General features: G+C 49.6%; 1 protein-coding gene across 1 annotated transcript in view; it reads right to left on the bottom strand.

The window, feature by feature from the left end:
• Window positions 1–5,957, bottom strand: part of SWAP70 (SWAP switching B-cell complex 70kDa subunit) — an 81,173-nt gene extending 75,216 nt beyond the window's left edge. Inside the window, exons 1-2 of the mRNA XM_018573510.1 lie at window positions 5,952–5,957; window positions 1,384–1,387 (exon numbers count right to left, since the gene is read on the bottom strand). The gene's annotated coding sequence lies outside the window, so the exon portion shown is untranslated. The remainder of the gene's footprint in view (window positions 1–1,383; window positions 1,388–5,951) is intronic.
• Between the last annotated feature and the right edge of the window lie 943 nt (window positions 5,958–6,900).

Genomic DNA, 6,900 nt, shown 5'->3' with positions numbered 1-6,900 from the left:
CCCGAGACCTCCAGGAGTCAGTGAGCCGCGCGCATTCCACACAGACTTACCGTGGACTCCCACACTGATCCCCCAATACAGCCTCCGATCCCCGGATGGAGGACACACTGAGCTCACACTGCCCATAGAGGTCACCGCAGGCAAACACCACACTGAGGACAACTTCATACACTGTGCCATGTGGGAGCTCCAACCTTCCCTGGAGCCTCATATCTGACCTCCGTCCTTCCCTTCAGTCTTCTATCTGACCTCCGTCCTTCCCTTCAGTCTTCTATCTGACCTCCATCCTCCCCTTCAGTCTTCTATCTGACCTCCGTCCTTCCATTCAGTCTTCTATCTGACCTCCGTCCTTCCCTTCAGTCTTCTATCTGACCTCCGTCCATCCCTTCAGTCTTATATCTGACCTCCGTCCTCCCCTTCAGTCTTCTATCTGACCTCCGCCCTCCCCTTCAGTCCTCAAGCTTCCACCTGTGTGCAGCGTACGGAATAGAGCTCAGGCATGATCAGATCTGACGTCATACATGTGGCCACTAGGTGGCAGTAATATCAAACATATTAATTTAGAAATATTTAAAGAAGAACTCCGGGAACATTTTTTTAACCCTTGTAGTTGTCAGTAGACGGTGACCTCTGCAATACATGCACATCCCCCTCCCCGTCTTCTCTCCTTATAAATGCTGCAATCTACCAGAAACCCAGCGAGCTCCTAACTTCCTGCAGCTGGCTGACAACACTGCCTCTGCCGCACTGAAATCACAAGCACTGTTGTCAGCCCTGCTCGATTTTTTTTTCCCCCTGCTGGACTACAGAATGCCAACCACTTAGGTTAGGAAGATGGCGAGTGAGAGGTGCTTTGTAGTCTCAGGCAGGGATGACAACACCGTTTAGGATTTCAGCGTGTAGCCAGCTTCAGTCAAGGCAGCTTCATTGTTTGGTTTGGAAGGAAATCCAAGTGGAGGTGGACAGAGGTGGGTAGAGTTCTGTAGTCCAGCAGGCAAGGCTGACAACGCCGGCTACGATTTCAGAGCAGCAGTGGCAGTGTGGTGTCAGTCCGAACAGGAAGTTCACAACTCACCGGATTTCTGTCCGATCGATGGGTATTTTCTATGCTTGCAGTGTCTTTAATCAGGGCCGTCTTTAACGCAGGGCAAAAGGGGCAGCTGCCCAGGGCCCAGTAATTGTTGTGGGGCCCAAAGGGCAGCTGCCAAAGGTGGCTTTTGCACCTGGATAAGGGATAGGGAGCCTGCCAGGTGAGGGGACTACAGCCTGAATCAGGGCAGCATGAACAGGGGGTGTCTGATGGGGAGGCCCTGAGTGTCTGTACTGGCTGCTGCATGCGTGTATTAGGGTAGTTAAGGGGTTTGAGGACCTGAACTATGAAGCAAGGCTGTTAAAATTAAATATGTTCTCGTTGGAAGTAAGGAGATTAAGGGGGGGGCATGATCTTCTTGTATAAAATGTTTAATGGTGACAGCAACATTGTTAACAAACTGTTTACGGTCAGCTCCGTAACAAAGACAAGGAGACACAACCAAAAACTGGTGCAGAAAAAATTCCTACACACGGGGCGCAGGGGGTTCTTCACAGTCAGAGCGGTTAGGGTCTGGAACTCGCTGCCGCAGGAAGTGATTTCAGCTGAGAGTGTGGAATCATTCAAGAAAATCCTGGACGAGTTCCTTGGTGACCATAACATACAGGAGTACAGGTAACATACAGGGGTACAGGTAATATACAGGAGTACAGGTAATATACAGGGGTACAGGTAATATACAGGAGTACAGGTAATATACATGGGTACAGGTAATATACAAGGGTACAGGTAACATACAGGGGTACAGGTAATATACAGGGGTACAGGTACTGCTAAGAGGAAATTCACACATGGACTCATACACACGCACACAACAGCTCAAACATAGATGCATACACGCAATAGGTTGGACTTGATGGACTTATGTCTTTATTCAACCTCAAATACTATGTAACTATGTAACAATGTTTATTGATACAAATAAACTCTGAACACTTTTATTTCTGAAACATTCTCACTTTACAGCATTACAGCACCTGCCGAAAACTTTCCCATTGTAATGTATCACACGGAATTATAATGTATCACACGGAATTACAATGTATCACACGGAATTACAATGTATCACACGGGATTATAATGTATCACACAGGATTATAATGTATCACACGGAATTATAATGTATCACACGGAATTATAATGTATCACACGGAACTACAATGTATCACACGGGATTATAATGTATCACACAGGATTATAATGTATCACACGGAATTATAATGTATCACACGGAATTATAATGTATCACACGGAACTACAATGTATCACACGGGATTATAATGTATCATACGGGATACACAGCTGGAAACGGCTCCTCGCTTCACACAAACTTTCCTTTTTCAGTTGAACTCCCGACCTCCGATAATGACGCACCGCGGCCGGCGCTCCGCGTTACAAGTTTAGACGCTTCTGTTCTTTAATTCCTCCCTTCGGCGTTGAACTCGCCGCGCTCCCGTCACTTTATTTTTACACCGAGCACCTGTGTGTCTGGACTGAGAAGCAAATGATTCTAATTTTCTTTTTACTGCGGTCACATTCCGTCCCGCCAGCTGTGCGCCCCGTCCCGTCTGATAATTACTGTCTGCTTCCAGACAGCCGAGCACCGCCATCATTTCTGGTACCGGACCTCCGCGCTGGCAGGGAAATACGACCCGTCTGGGAAATGATATTGTTGTACATTGACCTCCATCCTCACCTTCAGTCTTCTATCTGACCTCCGTCCTTCCCTTCAGTCTTCTATCTGACCTCCGTCCTTCCCTTCAGTCTTCTATCTGACCTCCGTCCTTCCCTTCAGTCTTCTATCTGACCTCCGTCCTTCCCTTCAGTCTTCTATCTGACCTCCGTCCTTCCCTTCAGTCTTCTATCTGACCTCCGTCCTTCCCTTCAGTCTTCTATCTGACCTCCGTCCTTCCCTTCAGTCTTCTATCTGACCTCCGTCCTTCCCTTCAGTCTTCTATCTGACCTCCGTCCTTCCCTTCAGTCTTCTATCTGACCTCCGTCCTTCCCTTCAGTCTTCTATCTGACCTCCGTCCTTCCCTTCAGTCTTCTATCTGACCTCCGTCCTTCCCTTCAGTCTTCTATCTGACCTCCGTCCTTCCCTTCAGTCTTCTATCTGACCTCCGTCCTTCCCTTCAGTCTTCTATCTGACCTCCGTCCTTCCCTTCAGTCTTCTATCTGACCTCCGTCCTTCCCTTCAGTCTTCTATCTGACCTCCGTCCTTCCCTTCAGTCTTCTATCTGACCTCCGTCCTTCCCTTCAGTCTTCTATCTGACCTCCGTCCTTCCCTTCAGTCTTCTATCTGACCTCCGTCCTTCCCTTCAGTCTTCTATCTGACCTCCGTCCTTCCCTTCAGTCTTCTATCTGACCTCCGTCCTTCCCTTCAGTCTTCTATCTGACCTCCGTCCTTCCCTTCAGTCTTCTATCTGACCTCCGTCCTTCCCTTCAGTCTTCTATCTGACCTCCGTCCTTCCCTTCAGTCTTCTATCTGACCTCCGTCCTTCCCTTCAGTCTTCTATCTGACCTCCGTCCTTCCCTTCAGTCTTCTATCTGACCTCCGTCCTTCCCTTCAGTCTTCTATCTGACCTCCGTCCTTCCCTTCAGTCTTCTATCTGACCTCCGTCCTTCCCTTCAGTCTTCTATCTGACCTCCGTCCTTCCCTTCAGTCTTCTATCTGACCTCCGTCCTTCCCTTCAGTCTTCTATCTGACCTCCGTCCTTCCCTTCAGTCTTCTATCTGACCTCCGTCCTTCCCTTCAGTCTTCTATCTGACCTCCGTCCTTCCCTTCAGTCTTCTATCTGACCTCCGTCCTTCCCTTCAGTCTTCTATCTGACCTCCGTCCTTCCCTTCAGTCTTCTATCTGACCTCCGTCCTTCCCTTCAGTCTTCTATCTGACCTCCGTCCTTCCCTTCAGTCTTCTATCTGACCTCCGTCCTTCCCTTCAGTCTTCTATCTGACCTCCGTCCTTCCCTTCAGTCTTCTATCTGACCTCCGTCCTTCCCTTCAGTCTTCTATCTGACCTCCGTCCTTCCCTTCAGTCTTCTATCTGACCTCCGTCCTTCCCTTCAGTCTTCTATCTGACCTCCGTCCTTCCCTTCAGTCTTCTATCTGACCTCCGTCCTTCCCTTCAGTCTTCTATCTGACCTCCGTCCTTCCCTTCAGTCTTCTATCTGACCTCCGTCCTTCCCTTCAGTCTTCTATCTGACCTCCGTCCTTCCCTTCAGTCTTCTATCTGACCTCCGTCCTTCCCTTCAGTCTTCTATCTGACCTCCGTCCTTCCCTTCAGTCTTCTATCTGACCTCCGTCCTTCCCTTCAGTCTTCTATCTGACCTCCGTCCTTCCCTTCAGTCTTCTATCTGACCTCCGTCCTTCCCTTCAGTCTTCTATCTGACCTCCGTCCTTCCCTTCAGTCTTCTATCTGACCTCCGTCCTTCCCTTCAGTCTTCTATCTGACCTCCGTCCTTCCCTTCAGTCTTCTATCTGACCTCCGTCCTTCCCTTCAGTCTTCTATCTGACCTCCGTCCTTCCCTTCAGTCTTCTATCTGACCTCCGTCCTTCCCTTCAGTCTTCTATCTGACCTCCGTCCTTCCCTTCAGTCTTCTATCTGACCTCCGTCCTTCCCTTCAGTCTTCTATCTGACCTCCGTCCTTCCCTTCAGTCTTCTATCTGACCTCCGTCCTTCCCTTCAGTCTTCTATCTGACCTCCGTCCTTCCCTTCAGTCTTCTATCTGACCTCCGTCCTTCCCTTCAGTCTTCTATCTGACCTCCGTCCTTCCCTTCAGTCTTCTATCTGACCTCCGTCCTTCCCTTCAGTCTTCTATCTGACCTCCGTCCTTCCCTTCAGTCTTCTATCTGACCTCCGTCCTTCCCTTCAGTCTTCTATCTGACCTCCGTCCTTCCCTTCAGTCTTCTATCTGACCTCCGTCCTTCCCTTCAGTCTTCTATCTGACCTCCGTCCTTCCCTTCAGTCTTCTATCTGACCTCCGTCCTTCCCTTCAGTCTTCTATCTGACCTCCGTCCTTCCCTTCAGTCTTCTATCTGACCTCCGTCCTTCCCTTCAGTCTTCTATCTGACCTCCGTCCTTCCCTTCAGTCTTCTATCTGACCTCCGTCCTTCCCTTCAGTCTTCTATCTGACCTCCGTCCTTCCCTTCAGTCTTCTATCTGACCTCCGTCCTTCCCTTCAGTCTTCTATCTGACCTCCGTCCTTCCCTTCAGTCTTCTATCTGACCTCCGTCCTTCCCTTCAGTCTTCTATCTGACCTCCGTCCTTCCCTTCAGTCTTCTATCTGACCTCCGTCCTTCCCTTCAGTCTTCTATCTGACCTCCGTCCTTCCCTTCAGTCTTCTATCTGACCTCCGTCCTTCCCTTCAGTCTTCTATCTGACCTCCGTCCTTCCCTTCAGTCTTATATCTGACCTCCGTCCTCCCCTTCAGTCATGTCACACAGGCTTCCACATGAGACTACAGGTAAGCGTGTGAACACACACTACACAGACACGGGTCCACTAATGTCATGCGACCATTGCTGGAGTGCTTGTAGACAGGAAGTGGCTGCAAAGAGGCTGCAGGAGATCAGCAGCACTGAGATATATGAAAGGATGAGAAAGTGAAAAGAAGGATTTTATTTACAATACAAAGTAACTGTTTATGACACAAAGAGCACAAAACACACGAAATGTCGCCCATTCCAGGAACAGGAAAGTGATGTTTTGTATACAAAGGATTGCAGAGAGTCCTTCCAGTAAAGTCTGATCTCCTCCTGATTTCTGATCTCTGTGTGGAGGATGGGCGATGGAGGATGGGCGATGGAGGATGGGCGATGGAGGATGGAGGATGGACGAGGCGATTACAAGGGAAATGTACACAAAATAGAGAGGACACAATGCAGCATCGATGTCATCATGTTCCTGGAAGAGGCGGAGCTGATTTAAATGCCCCGAACTTTGTATTGTCTGCAGAGGAATGAGTCACCGTCTACGGACTGCACATTCCTACCGGATTACCGAAGAGGCGAAAGGTGGAATGACTTCACCCATCAGAGCCGCCCAATGGAATGACTTCACCCATCAGAGCCGCCCAATGGAATGACTTCACCCATCAGAGCCGCCCAATGGAATGACTCCACCCATCGGAGCCACCCAATGGAATGACTTCACCCATCAGAGCCGCCCAATGGAATGACTCCACCCATCGGAGCCACCCAATGGAATGACTTCACCCATCGGAGCCTCCCAATGGAATGACTTCACCCATCTGAGCCTCCCAATGGAATGACTCCACCCATCAGCGCCACCCAATTAAATGACTTCACCCATCAGAGCCTCCCAATGGAATGACTCCACCCATCAGAGCCACTCAATGTAATGACTTCACCCATCAGCGCCACCCAATTAAATGACTTCACCCATCAGAGCCTCTCAATGGAATGACTCCACCCATCAGAGCTACCCAATGGAATGACTTCACCCATCAGAGCCGCTCGTTGGAATGACTCCACCCATCAGAGCCTTCCAATGGAATGACTTCACCCATCTGAGCCTCCCAATGGAATGACTTCACCTATCAGAGCCTCCCAATGCAATGACTCCACCCATCAGAGCCACACAATGGAATGACTCCACCCATCAGCGCCTCCCAATGGAATGACTCCACCTATCAGAGCCGCCCCATAGAATGACTTCTCCAGACTGGTCTGTGTGCAGGATGCTGGAATATAAAAGCCGACACTTCTGGATGAGGTCACGGGGTCACCATTCCATGTCTCCGCCCACTTTCCTATAATAGGGAATTGACCCGTTGTTTTTATTGATGGGG

Source organism: Nanorana parkeri, unplaced genomic scaffold (genome assembly GCF_000935625.1).
Source record: "Nanorana parkeri isolate BGI_ZX_2015 unplaced genomic scaffold, ASM93562v1 scaffold2408, whole genome shotgun sequence".
Taxonomy (NCBI): Eukaryota; Metazoa; Chordata; class Amphibia; order Anura; family Dicroglossidae; genus Nanorana; species Nanorana parkeri.
The sequence above is the reverse complement of the archived record's forward strand: the minus strand, read 5'-3'. Positions and strand labels throughout refer to the sequence as shown.